Below are 21,312 nucleotides of genomic sequence, written 5' to 3' on the forward strand. Positions count from 1 at the left end.
CCCGTCTACACTTGTCCTCGACTGTTTCTTTATTTTCCCACAGTAAATCCTCGTCTATATCCAGGTCATTCCAGAAAAAACCATCCGGCTTTGATCCTAAATCCGGTTTATCTGGCGGCTTTTTCAGCCTCTGTTCACATACAGTTTTAATTTCAACACGTCTGTCCTGAGGCTTAGTCTGTAGCTTCGCCTCCAATACCGAAACCTTTTCCTGTAACTCGTCAACTAGTGAGTGTCGCTTTGCTATCAATTCACTAATTGTCACCTTCGTTGATTCCTCTTTAGTCAGATTGATCTCATCTGCCAATCTACCTGGAGAAATATGCCCAGTAGTATCTGCAATTACTTCCTCTAGATCTGCGCAACCCACACTGCTATCGTCTGACCGTATAATGTCAGCTCTAACCTCATACACGCTGTAATCTATGTGCTTTTCTACCAATTGTGTCCGGCTATCACTAAAATTTTCGTAATCTTTCTCCTTAATACTCTCGCAATGTTTAAACTGGAGGTTTGCGTCGGATGGGTCGGCTACTTCTACCACTGAAACTTTCGGTAAGGTCTGCCGGTTAGGGCCAGAACTTTCCGTTACTACTTCAACATCCAACTCTTGTGGGACGAGACACGACGAATCTTGCTCGTGCTCCCCCTTAACATCAACTATTTCTAGTAAAGTCTGCCGATTAGGGCCAGAACTTTCTATCATTTCACAAACACTATCTTCTTGCGGGACGAGACGCGGCAAATCCTGCACGCGCTCCCCATAAACACTTCTCCCATACAGACCCCTATAATCTCTTAGTTCGTCGTATAAGCGACCGAACTGCCTTAACCAGACCTCATCCCTCTCTGCATCCCCTCGCTCGATGACGGACGTGTTATCCGACATCTGATCTTCTCTCAACAATTGCGAACCATTCTTAAACTCAATCTCCAGTTCCGCTGCGGGTATTACAGCTGCCACTTTATGATCGATTTCCGGAACACTACTTAAATTGTTCTCACTGACAGCGAATGTATTTTCTACTGCCGTGTATACAGCTGATCTACTACTTGTGGGCGCACTCTTTTCTCTTAACACTGGCACACTCTCCCGCCGTTGATTATTCCACACGGAATTTTCATAATGACGATACCTGGGTTTTCTCCTGTTATTGGGCCGCCAAAATTTCTCCACGCCCGCTCGGCCCCTCACCGGCGCGGCTAACGGTTTCCCTGTCTCGTCCCAGCAGATACGCTCCCCGGATGCTGCTGAGGCGGCTGATCACACCCTCTGGCGTTATTACTATTCTGTGAAGCCCGTATCACGTTAGTATGATACTGGTTCCTGTCATTCCTGTTATTATTTGCATTGTACCGATTGTCATTACTGTCCGAACCATTATTGTTATTGCTGAGGTATGCATTATTCCCATGGTTATCGTTGGTGTGGTTGCTGTGGTACCCGTTGTTGTTACCAGGGCCTCTACCACTGTCGCGATTATTGCGCCAATTGTCCTCGTTCTCAACTCTTTCCAGGAAATCATTGATTGTCCTGTAATTGCTACCTACAAAGCGTTTTGTATCATCTGGAAGCTTCATGTAGAGTTCCCAGACTATTTCGGATTCCGTGCGGCGATCACGCAAATATTCCAACTTGCGGATCCATCCCTCACAAAACTCCTTCATCGAGCCGCGCGAATTCGCATCGAAAGGCCTCGATACGACAAATTCGCGCCAGACACTTTGCTGTTTTTGCTCTGACCAGTATTCAGCCAGAAACAAATTTTTAAACTCGTCAAAAGTCAGGTTCGTAATGTTGAGGTTTAAGCCCCAACGCTTGGCATCACCAGCCAACACATCAATAACCGCATTAATTTTTCTCTCATTAGTCCATGATCTGGGTAAAACTCTTTCACAATTTTTAATGAAATCCGTCGGGTGTATACCGCCTTTTTTCAAGGGGTCGAACCGCTCCTCTTTCGTCAACAACTCCGAACTATGTGCACAGATTGGCACATAGCTCTGTTTTTCGTCAAGTTTCCTTTCTAATTCCGACACCCTCGCAATTACTTGGCAAGTGGTTGTCGCAAGCGTTTCTACTTCCCTTTTTTTCTCTTCGCAGGTATTAGCCTGCTTCGTCACTTTGGTATCTACTTCGGATACTAAAGCCTTTAAAGTTTCCACCTTCTTTTGATCCTCTTTTTTCACTAATTGAATTTGTTCCGTCACCTTTTTCTCGATGATCGGAGCAACTGATTCTCCTACACTTTTCTCGATTCTGCTAATTTCGGAATCAAAACGAGTATTTATGCTCGCAATTTCCGCCTGAACGCCTATCATTTCCTGTTTAAGATTACCGATTTCGGTATTAATTACAACAATATCTTCTTTGATTTTATCAACTTTTGTGTTAACAACTCCAACATTGTTGATAACAACATTAATAGCTTTGTTCTGATTGTCTAGCTTTCGTTCAATCTTTTCAGACTGAGCTTCTTGCTTGGCAGACAGAGCTATAATTTCTGCCGATTGACTCTTGATTTCATTAATCAAAACATTCAATAAATCAGTTAAATTCCCGGAGACTACCGGTTTTACTTCCGTAGCTGGTTCCTCTATATATGTTCCCCCGTATTCATCATCAAGGGGTACAGATTTGATTTTCGCTTCCGATTCCGAAACATTTTCTAAAGTTTGGAATTCCATTTCTGCTCTTTGTTGCGTTTCGACGGTCGCGTCTTTCATGCTAGCCGCCTGCCCCTGAACAATGGGAACCGCCGTGCGCGTTTCCCACTGTTCGACCGATTGTTCCGTATCCAAGTCTACCAAATTTTGGTAATTGTTGCCTTCACTCATTTTAATAATTTTCAATATAAATGACAAATCTCAAATATAATTAGGATTACTCCCACTACTTATTCTCGCTGACGTAACGGCCTGTACGTAACCAGTACTTTGTTACGAGATTTGCACAATGCCAAATTCGTGTCCAGAACAACCTCAAATCCGAAGATTGTCCTGTCACCAGGTCGCCACGTGTAACCTCCCCCTCACTTACCGACCTTAATGACAGTGAAAAATGAAACCGCGTGTACCTAATGGGAGTTTTGGAAAAGCAATCGTCACCGAAGTTAATCTATCGGTAAAGAGGGAGGAAAGGGTTACATCTAAATGAAAGGAAATGTGCTAATGAAACTGGTGGAAATTAATTTTGAAAAGGGGTAAAGTTAATAAAGAAAGTAAATGTGCAGCCGTTACATTAACAATTAACTAGCGGTAATTAGGTATTTGAGATTTGGGGAAATCACGGTCGCCAGTCCTACGGACAATTACTATAGTAACTGAAAAAGAAAGATTATTACACATATAATTAGCACTAGAAGCGTGGCAACTGAAGGTTGACACGTGTAGTGTGAAAACTGAAAGTTTGTCAGAAGTAATAAATTTCGCTACACCCTGACTTAATTTAGCAAAAGAATTAATAAAACCGGAAAATCGAAAGTTAATTTAGTGACTGAAGTTAATAGTGAGCTTTCTTTCTGAAGCACATCGAAATTCAGTAAAATACAGTTAGTCTTGGACTACCTCAACAATCGTTTCAAAAGCTACTTGAATCTACGCAATTTAGAAATAAGAGATTTAACTTTGATCTTGAATTAAATGATTCTGAACAATTAACAATAGTAAAATGTAGTACGTACCAAGCTGAGCTGCAGTCACAGGTAAGCTAAAATACGGTAACAAAGCTCGCACTCTTAATTCGTGCTTGTGTAATCTGAATATTGTAGCCAGCTCTGAGACTTTACTGAACTTTGAAATTAAAGCAGTGAAATGGAATTATGCTGGCGTTTGAATTTCAACGACACTCGGGTTCATTTCGGAAAAGGAAGGGACCCTGCTTGGCAATGCAATTGGGACAATGAGCAACAAAGGTTCATGCTAAGTTGCTGTAATTTTGCGAGGCAAATGGAACAATTTGAAAAGCTGAGGTCTGCCATACAGTTCTGAAACTTTACGTGCTTTTAGTCTTCCTTGTTGGTTGATTGAAGGTTTGAAGCCGTCGATCGAGGAGGTGGCGACAGTCACTCATTGTCGGCCGTCGCTGTTGCAGAAGCTGGATGTTGGCGCGTCTTCTTCTCGACACGGTCACCAGGCGAAACGGGCTCTTGATGTGCGCCAGCTAATGCTTCCCGTCCGCGACACCATGTCAGAAACTATCATCGCGAGTCGAGCGCAATTACATGCTGCCAAACCCCGAAAGCGCGGCAACTCGCGGGAGCGTCACACAACACCTGCTCCACTCGCTACTCCCGCCAGACTCTCACTCTGCTCAGCCCGCGCTCCACGCGGCAGAGTTAACACTACCAAAGATCCTACACACTTTGATTCTTCACACGACCTATCGATGTAATCGTTCGATAGCAGTTTTCCCTAGGCAAGACCCAGCGTAAAAATACAAATAATATTTACGAAACAAACCAATTATACATCGACACAAGTGCATAAATATAAATATATCCAAACAGTAAAGCAATTACAATATATAAAGAGACAGAAATGTCATATCTTGAGGTAACAAAACAAGGAAAAAAATAATAGTACAATAGATGGAAATAGGAGGATATGCATTTCCGGCGTTACAAGTTCAAGAGATTAGTCCAGAGGAATCAATACGCAAAGAAGTGGGATACAGAAGTACTAAGGTCATAGATACAACAATAAGGAATAGCTGACAGTACAGTTGCATAGGAATGAATATCTCTGAAAAGGGCCATCACACAAGTTGGAAAGAAAACGTTAGGCACAAACAAGAGAACTGCGAAGAAACCATAGGTAACAGGAGAAATACTTCAGCTGAGCGATGAAAGGAGGAAGTAGAAAAATGTTCCGGGAAATTCAGGAATACAGAAATACAAGTCACTGAGAAATGAAATAAATATGAAGTTCAGGGACGCGTAGATGAAATGACTGCATGAAAAACGTGAAGAAATCTAAAAAAAAAAAAGATTGTTAAAAGGACAGAATCAGCACACAGCATGGTCAAAACAGCCTTCGGTGACATTAAAAGCAAAGGTGGTAGCATTAAGAGTGCAACGGGAATTTCACTGTTAAATGCAGAGTGGAGAGCGAATAGGTGGAAAGAGAGCATTGAAGGCTTCTATGAGAGAGAAAATTTGTCTGATGTGATAGAAGAAGAAACAGGAGATTTTGAAGTGATAGGGGTCCCAGTATTACAATCAAAATTTAGAAAAGATTTGTATGACTTAAGATCAAATAAGGCGGAAGGGATAGATAACATTCCATTAGAATTTCTAATATCTTTCAGGGACCTGGCAACAAAACGACTATTCACGTTTGTGTGTAGAATGTATGAGTCTGGCGACATACCATCTGACTTTCGGAAACATATCATCCACATAATTCCGAAGATTGCGAGAGCTGACAGGTGCGAGAATTATCCGTACAATCAGTGTAGCAGCTCATGCATCCAAGTTGCTGACAAGAATAATATACAGAAAAATTGAAAAGGAAATTGAGGATGTGCTAGATCACGATTAGTTTGGCTTTAGAAAAGGCAAAGGCACGAGAGAATTCTGACGTTACGGTTGATATTGGAAGCAAGACTAAAGAAAAATTAAGATACGTTCATAGGATTTGTGGACCTGGAAAAAGCATTCGAAAATGTAAAATGGTGCAAGATGTTCGAAATTCGGAGAAAAAAAGGGGTAGCTATAGGGTAAGGCGGGTAATATACAATATGTACAAGAACTAAGAGGAAACAATAAGAGTGGACGACCAAGCACGAAATGCTCGGATTAAAAATGGTGTCAGACAGGGATGTAATCTTTCGCCCCAATGTTCAATCTTACATCGAAGAAGCAGTGGTGGAAATAAGAGAAAGATTTTGGAGTGGAATTAAAATTCAAGGTGGAAGGATATCAATGATACGATTCGCTGATGACATTGCCATCCCGAGCGAAACTGTAGAAGAATTTCATGATCTGCTGAATGGGATGAAGAGTCAAATGAGTACAGAATATGGATTGAGAGTAAATCGAAGAAAGGCGAAAGTAATGAGAAGTAGCAGAAATGAGAAACTTAACATTAGGATTGAAGGTCACGAAGTAAATGAAGTTAAGGAATTCTGATACCTAGGCAGTAAAATATCCAATAACCGACAGAGTAAGGGTGATATTAAAAGCAGACTAGAAATGGCAGAAAGGGCGTTCCTGGCCTAGAAAAGTCTACTAGTATCAAACATCGGCCTCAATTTCAGGAAGAAATTTCTGGCAAAGTACGTCAGGAGTACAGCATTGTATGATAGTGAAATATGGACTGTGGGGAAAACCGGAACAGAAGAGAATCAAAGCATTTGGGATGTGGTGCTACACATGAATGTTGAAAATTTGGTGGACTGCTGATGTAAGGATCAAGGAGGTTCTGTGCAGAATCAGAGAGGAAAGGAATATGTGGAAAACACTGATAAGGAGAAGGGACAGGATGATAGGACATATGTTAAGAATGAGGGAGTGACTTCCACGGTACTAGATGGAGCTGTAGAAGGCAAAAAACTGTAGAGGAAGACAGAGATTGGAATACATCCAGCAAATAATTGACGACGTAGGCTGTAACTCTGAGAGGGATACGGGGCCAGTGCCTGGGCTCATAGACTAATTTTGGTGCGACGGTTCATGCTGGTGAGAAGGATACAGAAAAATATAATCATAAGACACTGTCAGCTTATTTTGTGATCACGTGTGTATGCTCATGATACACTGACGTATACAAAAGGCAGCGATATCCCGCCTTAGAAAGAATAATCAGAATAAGGCCAGTCAAATAATACAATCTATTGGCCAGCAATAAGAAAAGAACAGAATGTTAACAATCTGGCAGAGACAGTGGGAGTAATCAGAGACTAGGAGAAAGGTTTATCAATTCTTTCCATGTGTCAAACGGAGGCCTAAAATTAAACATTTCTTGTCCTCAATGGGTATCATACATTTTTCAACCTGTCATGGTCCCTACCCGGTCTATCTTCACCGGACGCGAAAAAGGCCAACACCAGATTGCAACCGTGGTGCCCTTGCGGTAACATCAGAGCACGTAGAATTTGAGTGCCAAGACCTCACACGGGCTGTGTCTGAAGAGAGACTGCAACTAACACGTCAAGACACTGTCATACTCCATGACTTGCAACAGTATGAAATACTATCCAAGCTGATGAATAAAATATCAAGTACATTACAAACGGAATACAGCAACAACCGATTATGAAGTTATAAAGGCCTCGCACCTCCGCAGCCTTGACCTATTATAACTAATAAACACTTAACATGACAGTAAGTGAGGGTGCCACAGACGGTGGCATGCCCGCCCTGTATAGGTAGGAGCGCCACCACTGGAACGGATCTCATCAACACCGGATAGAATAGACGCAGCGAAAGGAGCTACGAGGACTCGTCTGTCTATCGAAAAACAGAAAAGGAGCAGAATGGATATAATGTTGGTTGCCTCCTCTCTAGTCCCACACCAAACTCCATGGAAGGTCAATTAATGCACCAGCAAAAACATAACGATATATCTCATATATGCGAATCAATAATAAAAATGTAGAACCAGTGTCAAAATCTGGTTTGAGTAGTGTAAAGCAAATCAGAGTGTTGTGAAAATAGAGTACTAACAATAAGGGGGTGGAGGGAAATTATAGCTTAGAAGTAATGTTCAGTGATAACTACACTAAAGAGCCAAAGAAATGCCTGAAACACGACGTGGCATGGACTCGACTAATGTGTGAAGTAGTGTTGTAGGAAACTGACACCATGAATGTTGCAGGGCTGTCCATAAATCCATGAGTACGAAGCGGAGGAGACCTCACCTAAACAGCACGCATCAAGGCATCCCAGACATACTAAAAAATGTTCATGTCTGGGGAATTGGTGCCCAGCGGAAGCGTTTAAACTCAGAAGAGTGTTCCTGGAGCCACTCTGTAGCAATTCTGGACGTGTGGGGTGTTGCATTGTCCTGCTGGAATCGCCGAAGTCCGTTGGAATGCACAATGCACATGAATGGATGCAGATGATCGGATGGGATGCGTACGTACATATTACCTGTCAGACTGGTACCTAGAGATGTCAGGGGTCCCATATCACTCCAACTGCACCTGCCCTGCACCATTACAAAGCCTCCACCAGCCTGAACAGTCCCCTGCAGGCATGCGGGGTCCATGGATTCATGAGGCTGTCTCAGTAACCGTACTCGTCCATCAGCTCGATACGATTTGAAAGGCGCGCGGTGTAGCCGAGCGGTCTAAAGGCGCCTTGCCGCGGTTCGCGCAGCTTCCCCCGTCGGAGGTTCAAGCCCTCCCTCGGGCATGGGTTTGAGTGTTGTCCTTACCGTAAGTTAGTTTAAGCCTAGGGATCGATGACCTCAGCAGTTTGGTCCCATAGGAAATTACCAACAAAAAAATTTGAAACTAGCGTCGTCCGACCAGGCAACGTGTTTCCAATCATCAACAGTCCAACAACGGTGTTGACGGACCCAGGCGAGGCGTGCAGCTTTGTGTCATTCCGTCATCAAGGGTACACAAGTAGCCCTACGGCTTCGAAAGCCAATATGTATGATGTTTCGTTGAATGGTTCGCACGCTGACACTTGTTGATGGCCCAGCATTGAATTCTGCAGCAGTTTGAGGAAGGGTTGCACTTCTGTCACCCGAACAATTCTCTTCAGTCCACGTTGAGCCAGTTCTTCCAGGATCTGTTGCCTGCCGCAACAGTGCCGGAGATCTGATGTTTTACCAGATACCTGATATTTACGATACACTCGTGAAATGGTCGTACGGGAAAATCACTTCATCGTTACCTGGGAGATGCTGTGTCCCATCGTTCGTGCCTCGAGTATAACACCATGTTCAAACTCGCTTAAATCTTGATAACCTGCCATTGTAGCAGCAATAACCGATCTAGCAACTGCACTAGATAATTATTTTCTTATATTGGCGCTGCCGACCGCTGCGCCGTATTCTGGCTGTTTAAGTATCTCTGTATCTGAATATCATGCCTATACCAGTTTCTTTGGCGCTTCAGTGTAGATAGTAATGGCTGGGCTCCACGTGCCTAGGAACGGGCATCTCCCCTGAATTAGCCAGGGAGGGAAGAGGCCAATACGAAAATGTACCACCGTAGGTAGCAGGAAATTAAAAGTAAACATTGTTTAGTTCATAACACTACCCACTAAAATGTTGGTGGGTAATAACTGTAATACTCAGATGAAATGTCAGTGATCGCAGCTCTATTTCCATCAGATTCCGAGATAATATTGTATAGCGAACTGCATGCAGTGACCATTTAGAGTCCAGCGCCTCGCAAAAGGAGGTTGCACCTAAAGCAACGCGACTCCAATGGGACAAACAACATAGGAACAGTAGTAGACAACTGGGAACGTCTGCTGTGCTACGACAGATCACAATTTCGCCACTGTTTTACTGATGCAAGGCGTCGAGTGCACCTAAGACCATATGTGACGTTCAACCCACAGTCTACAGAGGATGCACTTCAGGCCAGCTGTGGTTCTGTGATGCTTTGGGGATACGTTTCATATCATGGCTTGGCCCCTCTCATTTACGTTACCGTGAATATGAACCAGGAAATTCATTTCAAGATTCTCAGTGACCTATTTTTGCCCTACCTTCTAGATCTTTATAATAGGAATGCTGTGTACATTCGTGTCTTCCAAGATGAAAACAACCATGTTCGCAGAACTGCACACACACACACATTCCTGGTTTCACGAGCAATCAGGTTCGATGACAAGCTTAATTGCTCGGCCTTAATCCCATAGAACGTGTCTGGGACTGTTTGAAACAAAGCATCGACATCATCACCATTTGGTAGCTGTAAGGGTTCTAACCGCGAATGAGTGTCGCCTGCGTACCTGAAGGGACTTGTGGGTTCTTAGACCATAGTCCGGACTTGAGGGGGGTGACAGATTTTTTTGGGTCCTTATGCTTACCTAAGAGGTTTGTGAGGAGGGGGCAGTGCAGGCAGTGCGTGACGATTCTTCATATTCCGACGAGGACAGAACGACCGATCGGTAGTACAGCGGCTTCGGGCAGCCGCTGTGTCCGGACCACCCTCGCCCAACCGCTGATGTGGAAAGTGCTTTCCAGGCCGTTTACCACCGCGAGCATGACCTGCGGCAGTGGGTGTTTTTTTGTCGTTTTAAGAAACGGTTGATAGGTTGAAGCAGCCACTGCGCAACAGCGCAGTGTTGGTGTTGTATCTAGGGAAATACCACGACGAGAGTCCAACTACGATTGTTGTGACTTGGCAAGACAGCCAAGCCACTAGGAGGTGAAGCCGACAGGCACGCGTTTAAGCTCACGCAGGCTGGCGTGAGGTCTGGAACAGTTAAAGGATTTGAGTCTAGCAAATAAGGTACGTAGCTGTTGGAATACTTAACTTTAATCCATAATTGGTGAACATCGGTCTGACGGTACATGCATCACAAGATAAATAGCAATTGATAATGGCGCCTTGCTAGGTCGTAGCAAATGACGTAGCTGAAGGCTATGCTAACTATCGTCTCGGCAAATGAGAGCGCAATTTGTCAGTGAACCATCGCTAGCAAAGTCGGCTGTACAACTGGGGCGAGTGCTAGGACGTCTCTCTAGACCTGCCGTGTGGCGGCGCTCGGTCTGCAATCACTGATAGGGGCAACACGCGGGTCCGACGTATACTACCGGACCGCGGCCGATTTAAAGGCTACCGCCTAGCAAGTGTGGTGTCTGGCGGTGACACCACACGATGATATTATTATTACTTCTTTTCTTTCTCAGACGTTATGTCAGGTTAAAAATGGAAAGTGACGCGGATCTTGATCAAGCGTGACTTCCTTTTAACTGTACGGTATATGTTACATTGCATTTAGGAACTTTCGAGTAATTGAACAAGTATCAATAATTACAGATTTCTGTAGTTGTATATACGAGTGTAAGTTTGGATGCAGCTGTATTGCGTTGATGTACTGGTGCACATTGTGTGGTATGACTCCTGTAGTTGATAGTATAATCGGTATAATGTCAACTTTATCCTGATGCCACATGTCCTTGACTTCCTCAGCCAGTTAGATGTATTTTTCAATTTTTTCTCCTGTTTTCTTCTGCATATTTGTTGTATTGGGTATGGATATTTCGATTAGTTGCGTTAATTTCTTCTTTTTATTGATGAGTATGATGTCAGGTTTGTTATGTGGTGTTGTTTTATCTGTTATAATGGTTCTGTTCCAGTATAATTTGTATTCATCATTCTCCAGTACATTTTGTGGTGCATACTTGTATGTGGGAACGTGTTGTTTTGTTAGTTTATGTTCTATGGCAAGTTGTTGATGTATTATTTTTGCTACATTGTCATGTCTTCTGAGGTATTCTGTATTTGCTAGTATTGTACATCCGCTTGTGATGTGATCTACTGTTTCTATTTGTTGTTTACAAAGTCTGCATTTATCCGTTGTGGTATTGGGATCTTTAATAATATGCTTGCTGTAATACCTGGTGTTTATTGTTTGATCCTGTATTGCAATCATGAATCCTTCTGTCTCACTGTATATATTGCCTTTTCTTAGCCATGTGTTGGATGCGTCTTGATCGATGTGTGGCTGTGTTAGATGATACGGGTGCTTGCCATGAAGTGTTTTCTTTTTCCAATTTACTTTCTTCGTATCTGTTGATGTTATGTGATGTAAAGGGTTGTAGAAGTGGTTATGAAATTGCAGTGGTGTAGCCGATGTATTTATATGAGTGATTGCCTTGTGTATTTTGCTTGTTTCTGCTCGTTCTAGAAAGAATTTTCTTAAATTGTCTACCTGTCCATAATGTAGGTTTTTTATGTCGATAAATCCCCTTCCTCCTTCCTTTCTGCTTAATGTGAATCTTTCTGTTGCTGAATGTATGTGATGTATTCTATATTTGTGGCGTTGTGATCGTGTAAGTGTATTGAGTGCTTCTAGGTCTGTGTTACTCCATTTCACTACTCCAAATGAGTAGGTCAATATTGGTATGTCATAAGTACTATTTATAGCTTTTGTCTTGTTTCTTGCTGTCAATTCTGTTTTCAGTATTTTTGTTAGTCTTTGTCTATATTTTTCTTTTAGTTCTTCTTTAATTTTGTATTATCTATTCCTATTTTTTGTCTGTATCCTAGATATTTATAGGCATCCGTTTTTTCCATCGCTTCTATGCAGTCGCTGTGGTTATCCAATATGTAATCTTCTTGTTTAGTGTGTTTTCCCTTGACTATGCTATTTTTCTTACATTTGTCTGTTCCAAAAGCCATACTTATATCATTGCTGAATCCTTCTGTTATCTTTAGTAATTGGTTGAGTTGTTGATTTGTTGCTGCCAGTAGTTTTAGATCATCCATGTATAGCAAATGTGTGATTTTGTGTGGGTACGTTCCAGTAATATTGTATCCATAATTTGAATTATTTAGCATGTTGGATAGTGGGTTCAGAGCAAGGCAGAACCAGAAAGGACTTAATGAGTCTCCTTGGTATATTCCACGCTTAATCTGTATTGGCTGTGATGTGATATTATTTGAATTTGTTTGGATATTAAGTGTGGTTTTCCAATTTTTCATTACTATGTTTAGGAACTGTATCAATTTACGATCTACTTTGTATATTTCCAATATTTGTAGTAACCATGAGTGGGGTACACTATCAAAAGCTTTTTGGTAATCAATGTATGCGTAGTGTAGCGACCTTTGTTTAGATTTAGCTTGATATGTCACCTCTGCATCTATTATCAGTTGCTCTTTACATCCTCGTGCTCCTTTGCAACAGCCTTTTTGTTCTTTATTTATAATTTTATTCTGTGTTGTATGTGTCATTAATTTCTGTTTAATGACTGAAGTTAATATTTTGTATATTGTTGGTAGGCATGTTATGGGGCTATATTTAGCTGGGTTCACTGTGTCTGCTTGATCTTTAGGTTTCAGATATGTTATTCCGTGTGTAAGTGTATCAGGGAATATGTATGGGTCTGCAATGTAACTGTTAAATAATTTAGTTAGATGTGAATGTGTTGAGGTGAACTTCTTTAACCAGAAATTTGCTATTTTATCATTTCCCGGGGCTTTCCAATTGTGAGTATGATTAATTGCTTGGGTGACTTCATGTTGCAAAATTATCACTTCAGGCATTTGTGGTATCATCTTGTATGTGTCTGTTTCTGCTTGTATCCATCGTGCATGCCTGTTATGTTGTACCGGGTTTGACCATATGTTGCTCCAGAAGTGGTCCATGTCTGTTATGTTTGGTGGATTGTTTATTTTAATGTGTGTGTTATCTATTGTCTGGTACAATTTCTTTTGGTTTGTGTTGAATGTTTGGTTTTGTTTCCTTCTATTTTCACTTTTTTTGTATCTTCTGAGTCGTTTGGCTAATGCTTGTAATTTCTGCTTCTTTTCGTCTAATTGCTCTGTCGCTTCTTGTTGTGAGATTTTACCTAACCTTTTTCGTTTTTTTTCCGAGATTTCATTTCTTATCAATTGTGTTAGCTGTCCGATGTCTTTTCTCAGTTTTTCTATTTTGATCTGTAGCCTGTGTTGCCATGCTGGTTTTGTGGGTTTCTTCTGTGTGTTGGTTGGTTCTGATCTCTGCCTAGTGTGTATATTTAGTGTAGTGAGTGCTCCTATATAAACCAGTAGTTGTAACTCTTCCATAATTGTGTTTTCATTTATTTTGTTGTGTATGATTGTGTTGATAGTTTTTATTGTTGTTTCGACTTGTGGGTTATTTGGTGGTCTATGCAAGAATGGTCTAATGTCTGTATTTGGGTCTTTGTATTCTATATATGTTAGCTGAAATTTTTCTTCTATATCTAACATCTGTGTCACTTCGTGTTCTATTTGTGCTTGTTCTGGTGGCTGTCTTAAGATTTCGTTTTCCTCTGATTGTTTAATTGGTGCGTGTTGTTCTTTGTTTGTTTGCTCTGGCATGTTTGAGTCCATTACTGTATTTTCTTCTTCTTCTGATTGCACATTATTTTGTCCCAGTATCTGTTGTTTGATGTTTTCTAATTCTGACTGGGGTATCCTGTTATTTTTTATTATTACACGGATCTGATCAGCTAGTCGTTGTTCTGATAAAAATTTTAATTCTGGGTATCTGATAATAAATGTTGTGTTTACTTGTGATCTGTATCCAGTTGTGTTGGTTCCTAGGTTTGTTGCTTGGTAATAACAGAACATGAGGTGTCGATTAACTTCATCTGACCATCTCATCCTCTGTCTTTGTTTTCCTTCTAGGGTGGTTGCAGGAAGCATATCCTGCAAAACACCTCTATTTGGATTTAAATCATTTTCCAGTTGGCTAGCAGTGTCGTTACCAATGTGGGCGGGCATAGGGTTCAAGCGTCGTCCCCGACCATGACGGCGCTTGTCCGAGGCTTCTTTAGTTCTGTCCTGAACCAACTAATCACACTAAAAGGGGGGTTGGCCCTATTAGTGGTTTGTTCTTTTCGTCGCCTTTTACGACTGGCAGAACATACCGGAGGCCTATTCTTTTCCCGGGCCTCCACGGGGATTATTATTATTATTATTATTATTATTGCGACGGTATCAGGGAAAAGGTATGCAAGATGTTAACGACAATTATAAGCAGAAGACATTTTCGAGACAGCATAATTTTTCCAGTAGAAATACAACATTTAATAGGTACTACGAGAATGTTCCATTCCCACTGCCAAAATACGCTTGTGGAAAAGTGCTGTTAATATTTTATAGTGGTACCAAGACAGGCATCTTGTTTTAAATGCACAGAATGTAAAACCGTTCACTTAACAGAAAGCTGAAAAGTAGTATTCTACGTTTGCTATGACAGTGAGTGAGAAATGGAATTAGTGCTACCATAAAAATACCTATGTGTAACAGTTCGTGTGGCTACGAGCTCAATCGCAAGTAATACACGTGGTAACTTCTGTTGGTTGGTAGGATACTAGGAGAACGCAATTAGTCTACAAAAGAGACTGCTTACAAAACCTTAGTATATTGCCCCATTGTGGGAGGTCCATGCCAAGTAGAACAGACAGAAGCTATTAAATGTATAGAAAGAAGTAACGCACGAATGATGACAGGTTTGACTAACAGACCAGTGTCACTAAGATACTGAATAATCTGAATCGGCAGTCACCAGATAATAGACGCTGACCTACAGAACAAATTCAACAACCTATATTAACTGAAGAATCTAAAGAAATACTTTACCTCACTAGGTATAGTTCTCGTGGACATCATGAAGACTAGTTACAGGGGACACAGTGGCATTCAAGCACTCACTCTTGCGTTGCTCACAAGCGATTGGAGCAGACAGAAACCCTAACAGGTACAGGCGGAAGTAAAGTTGTGAGGATGTTTGGTGAGTCGTGCCTGGCTAGGTCAGTCGGTCAAAGAATTTCCTTGCAAGTTAAAAGTTCTATTCCCGATCCCATACACATTTTAAACGTGGCAAGCAATTTCCGAACAGCGCATGTTCCTCTTAAGGGTGACGATTTGCTCTGGGAACCCTAACATTCAGTACCCTCCGCCAGTGGTTTGCAGACGAGAGATCACTTTATTTTTCACTGCGATTCAAGTAATTTTTCAAGTATCGTATCGTGCGCTATCCACTTGAACCTGTATTCTCGTGTGATTTTTCATCTTTTCAACTTAACTGATAGAAAGAATGCCGCGCGGGGTGGCCGAGCGGTTTGAGGCGCCATGTCACGGACTGCACGGTCCCTCGCGCCGGAGGTTCGAGTCGTCCCTCGGTCATGGGTGTATGTTTTGTTCTTAGCGCAAGCTAGTTTAAGTAGTGTATAAGACAAGGGACCGATGACCTCAGCAGTTAGGTCCCATAGACTACACACACTTTTGAACATTTGATAGCAAGAACCACACATTGCTCTGAGTACTACATCATTTTGGCCGTGAATTGGTGTCAGGAAGTCGTATCTGAAAGTATTGGTATGGAGTGTAGCCGTGTATGGAAGTGAAACGTGGACGATAAATAGTTTGGACAAGAAGAGAATAGAAGCTTTCGAAATGTGGTGCTACAGAAGAATGGCGAAGATTAGATTGGCAGATCACATAACTAATGAGGAGGTATTGAATAGAATTTGGGAGGATTTTGTGGCACAACTTGACTAGAAGAGGGGATCGGTTGGTAGGACATGTTCTGAGGCATCAAGGGATCACCAATTTAGTACTGAATGGCAGCGTGGAGGGTAAAAATCGTGAAGGGAGACCAAGAGATGAATAGACTAAGCAGATTGAGAAGGATATAGGCTGCAGTAGGTACTGGGAGATGAAAAAGCTTGCACAGGATAGAGGAGATGGAGAGCTGCATCAAACCAGTCTCAGGACTGAAGAGCACAACAACAACATCTAGCTTAGAGTAACAAAAATAGACTGTTTTCAAAACCTTCGGAAAAATGATGGCAGAGTTTTCACATTACCTTTTGGTCAGTTTCATCAAATATCGGAACCATCACGTGTGAAGTTCTTTTCTTGCCTTTTTCTTAGTTCCAATCCCAAAGAAAGCAGGCGTTGAAAGATGTGAAAATTACCGAACTATCAGTTTCATAAGTCACGGCTGCAAAACACTAACGCGAATTCTTTACAGACGAATGGAAAAACTGGTAGAAGCCGATCTCGGGGAAGATCAGTTTGGATTCCGTAGAAATATGGGAACACGTGAGGCAATACCGACCCTACGACACATTTTAAAAGCTAGATTAAGAAAAGGCAACCCTACGTTTCTAGCATTTGTAGACTTAGAGAAAGGTTTTGACGATGTTGACTGGAATACTATCTTTCAAATCCTGAAGGTGCAGGTGTAAAATACAGGGAGCGAAAGGCTATTTACAATTTGTATACGAACCAGATGGCAGTTATAAGAGTCGAGGGAAATGGAAGGGAAGCAGTGGTTGGGAAGGGAGTGAGACAGGGTTGTAGCTTCTCCCCGATGTTGTTCAATCTGTATATTGAGGAAGCAGTAAAAGAAAAAGAAGAAAAATTCGGTGTAGGTATTAAAATCCATGGAGAAAAATTAAAAACTTTGAGGTTCGCCGATGACATTGTCATTCTGTCAGAGACAGCAAAGGATTTGGAAGAGCAGTTGAACGGAATGGACAGTGTCTTGAAAGGAGTATATAAGATGAACATCAACAAAAGCAAAACGAGGATAATGGAATGTAGTCGAATTAAGTCAGGTGATGCTGAGGGGATTAGATTGGGAAATGACAAACTTAAAGAAGTAAAGGAGTTTTGATATTTGGGGAACAAAATAACTGATGATGGTCGAAGTAGAGAGGATATAAAATGTAGACTATCAATGGCAAGGAAAGCGTTTCTGAAGAAGATAAATTTAACATTGAGTATAGATTTCAGTGTCAGGAAGTCGTTTCTGAAAGTATTTGTATGGAGTGTAGCCGTGTATGGAAGTGAAACATGGACGATAAATAGTTTGGACAAGAAGAGAATAGAAGCTTTCGAAATGTGGTGCTACAGAAGAATGCAGAAGATTAGATGGATAGATCACATAACTAATGAGGAGGTATTGAATAGAATTGGGGAGGAGAGGAGTTTGTGGCACAACTTGACTAGAAGAAGGGAACGGTTGGTAGGACATATTCTGAGGCATCAAGGGATCACCAATTTAGTATTGGAGGGCAGAGCGGAGGGTAAATATCGCAGAGGGAGACCAAGAGATGAATACACTAAGCAGATTCAGAAGGATGTAGGCTGCAGAACGTAATGGGAGATGAAGAAGCTTGCACAGGATAGAGTAGCATGGAGAGCTGCATCAAACCAGTCTCAAGACTGAAGACCACAACAACAACAACAACAACAATAGTCGATTCTTCATGGTAAATTTGATGTACTCTTTCCCCTATGTCATCTGTTACATACTCATTCAATCGCCGATCGTGCATTATCGTACTGTGCGCTTTGTCGGTATCATCCACTATTGTCCTAGTTTTGAGATGTAATGTGGGTTATCTTGAGGAGAAGTACTATCATGACTGAAATCTGTCACCCATTTAATAGGCGTTCACATGAAGCAGCAATCGGTCTATTAACCTTCAACAACTTTGAATGAATTATAGTTTTTGATATTTAGACTGTTCAAAGCAAAAATAGTAACTCGATATTCCATATAACACTTGTTTGAAAAGCCATATGAACAATACCATACGAACCAGATAACACGCTCCTCCACGTCGCTGCTGTAATCATTAGATCTGCTGATGGATGCAAATGCGAAACCGGTAATTAATTTCAATGATATAGCATGTGGCGAAGACAATTAATCTTTATCTTCCAATCCGCTGAAAATGGCAGAGGTCTCATTCACAGGTTCAAACGGCCTCATTTATCGACAGTACTATAAGCCAAGGTGTATCACCGTAAAGGTCGCTGGTGCCAGCATCAACTCTGTATCCATGCTAGGACGAGAATATTTTTACTGTGATCCTGCACTAGATCCGGTACACATTGAACCCACATAACGTATTACAATGAATGCGAACAACATTACTAAGAAAGTAAGGTGGCTGAGTACTGCAGACTTCGGTAAAGTCTCCTTGCCACGACAGTGTTGTAGAAAAGCCAGATTACTCCGCAGCTATGATTGTTTGAGGTGCAACATCTCCGCCTGGGAGAACGCTGCGCACTACAACCTTCCCGCAGAAGAATCTAACTCGGCTACGAAGTCTCTCGTGATGGAGCCCTTGCATAAAAAGTTCGAGTTGACTTGTTACATCAAATCTGGATAACGCCCCAGGCTTTCGATGGCTGCCTGTCATCGTTGTCAGAGGCTGCTGCAGTAAACAGAATATTATGGAAGATAAGCCATGCTGTCGTCAAAACAACAATACATCATACGAGGCATTACTTAATTGTCATCTACTTCTATCTGCAGCTCTCTCACCACGGGACTGGAAATGGGTAGACATGTCTCTGGCTGCCCTTCAACGAGCTAATTTACGTAAGACAACGGCAAAAAGGGCCGACAGATGCAAGCGTCTTAGCTGTGAACAAGTGTTTGGTCCTACAGCATTCACCGCAGTGAATGAATTGGATGGAGTCACCATCTCGGTTCTCACTTAAGCACTGAAATTTGCTCCAGACTCACAAAAGTTACCAGTTACCGATATTATCAGTGGAGTAGAATAGACGGTGCGACATCTTCCTCAAAATGATTGCTACTAGCCGCATTTTAGCGACAGCCAAACTCCCTAAGCCTTAGCAGAGTGGAGAAAAAACGACTGAAATCGTTGAAGAAAGATGAAGATCTAGTTGTTTTACCGGCTGACAAGGAAATGCTCCAGTTATCCTCCATTCTGCATATTATCATAAGACAGTGAATCTGTTTTTGGAAGACAGCTCATACGGGATTCTCAAATGGGATCCTACATCGGAACTTACTGAAGAAATCTGGCATCTCTGATGAAATTGTGATGAATTTAAAGCCAAGAGCACATAGGCTACCGAGGTTGTACGGTCTACATAAACTACACAAATATGTTGCGCCATTGAAACCATTTCTTGGTTCTATCGGGTCTCCTACATGCAGGATGACAAAATAATTATTGGCACTCATAGCCGCTCACTGTAGACCGCATATTAACAACTCACAAATGTTTGTTGATATCATATGTTAGGCCTGAGTGAAGTCATGCTCAACCTCGATGTGGTCTCCCTGTTCGTGAAGGTACCAGTACACATTAAAAAGTTATTAACTTCTCCTCTGAAATTTTGAAACTATTTGCTCACACTTATTTTTTGTACATTGCACGAAATTACTGATGAAACAGCCATGCGTTTGCCAATGTTACCAAATATAACTAGTAATATAATGGAGGATTTTGAAGAATGAGTGTTGAACAATGCTCCCTTCCATCTATTCTGATTCTTCAGACATGCTCACGATACGTTTTTAATGCAGTCACACAGAAGTGAGACACCGCAGCAGTTTGAATACCACTTGAACGATATACAGCGTAACATAAAATTTAACGTGAAAATTGAGATGGACATGAAGCAACGTTTCCTAGCTGTATTGATCAAACGGAAATCATATCGACGACTCGATCAGTCAATGTACATAAAAGCGATACAAACAGACCAGTCTCTCAACGAGCGTATCTTTCACCATCGTGTTGAACTCCTTATCACAGTAAACATTTAAAAACATGTTAAAAATTAAACACGGCATTTGAAAGAATTAATATTTTACACAATAGAAAGGCAGATGGTCAGTTGCATAAGTTAAAAGATAAAAGGCTGACTTGATTGATTAATGCATATACCGAGATGAATGGTAAATGTATGTTTCACATAATACAAAAGACAAAGTAGCAATTGCAAAAATTATAGAATAAAAAGCTATTGTTGACTCATTAAGATAGGTACACAGATGACTGAGGAGACGAGTAGTAACATGCCAGTATAGCAGTTGGGGTGGTGCATAGAGGTTTGTAGAAGTAGTTGGGAGAGAACGTGGAGTGCCTGGAGGTGCAGTGTTGAGGGAATTTGTTGGTAGAGGCACAGAAGTGTACCAGGATCAGAGAGCAGGGGAGAAACGAGCAAGTGGTTACTGTCGAAAAGCTAGGTGGTGTGAGTGGCCCTCAAGGGTCTCCGTAGGGCGCGATAAAAAGAGGGCTGAGCGGATGTCCACGCCACATTTACATATCAGGGGACGGATCGGATCAACGATTTATATGTGGTGTATTGTGGTAGGGTGCAGTCCCTATGTTCAGTTCGTTAGTCAGTAGTTGTAGTCCATTGTGAGATTTCTGTTGAATGGTTAGTAGATGGGACTTCCATTTTAGTCATCAATCAAGTGATAGTCCAAGGTATTTAGTGAGATAGTTAACCGGATAGGACAGACACAAACAGTAAGGTAAAAGTTGTGGCAGTGGAAGCTCCAGGTAGTACAGCCTATAATTATTGCCAGGGTTTAAGTGGAAGATATGGGAGATGGTGTTGCTGATGGTTACGTAAGAAGTTCGATTAGAGGGAAAGGATGCGAAAAGGGCACATAATTGCACAGGTATGGAGCTTAAAGAGAAAGTCATATGTGGTAAGACCTTTATCGAGATCAAGGGACACACAATGGTGGGTTTGTTGTGTTGATTTGATGCGTCAGGAGGTGAGTAAGGTACAGGAGTTGGCACTGGAGGAGACATGGGACGGAAGTCACAATGATGGACAGGAATGGGTCGGAACCACAGTAGGTGCTTCTGGATGCGTCGGGATAGGAACTGACTCAAAAACCTTGCTGAAAA

The sequence above is a fragment of the Schistocerca serialis genome, chromosome 4 (assembly GCF_023864345.2).
Source record: "Schistocerca serialis cubense isolate TAMUIC-IGC-003099 chromosome 4, iqSchSeri2.2, whole genome shotgun sequence".
NCBI classification, from domain to species: domain Eukaryota; kingdom Metazoa; phylum Arthropoda; class Insecta; order Orthoptera; family Acrididae; genus Schistocerca; species Schistocerca serialis.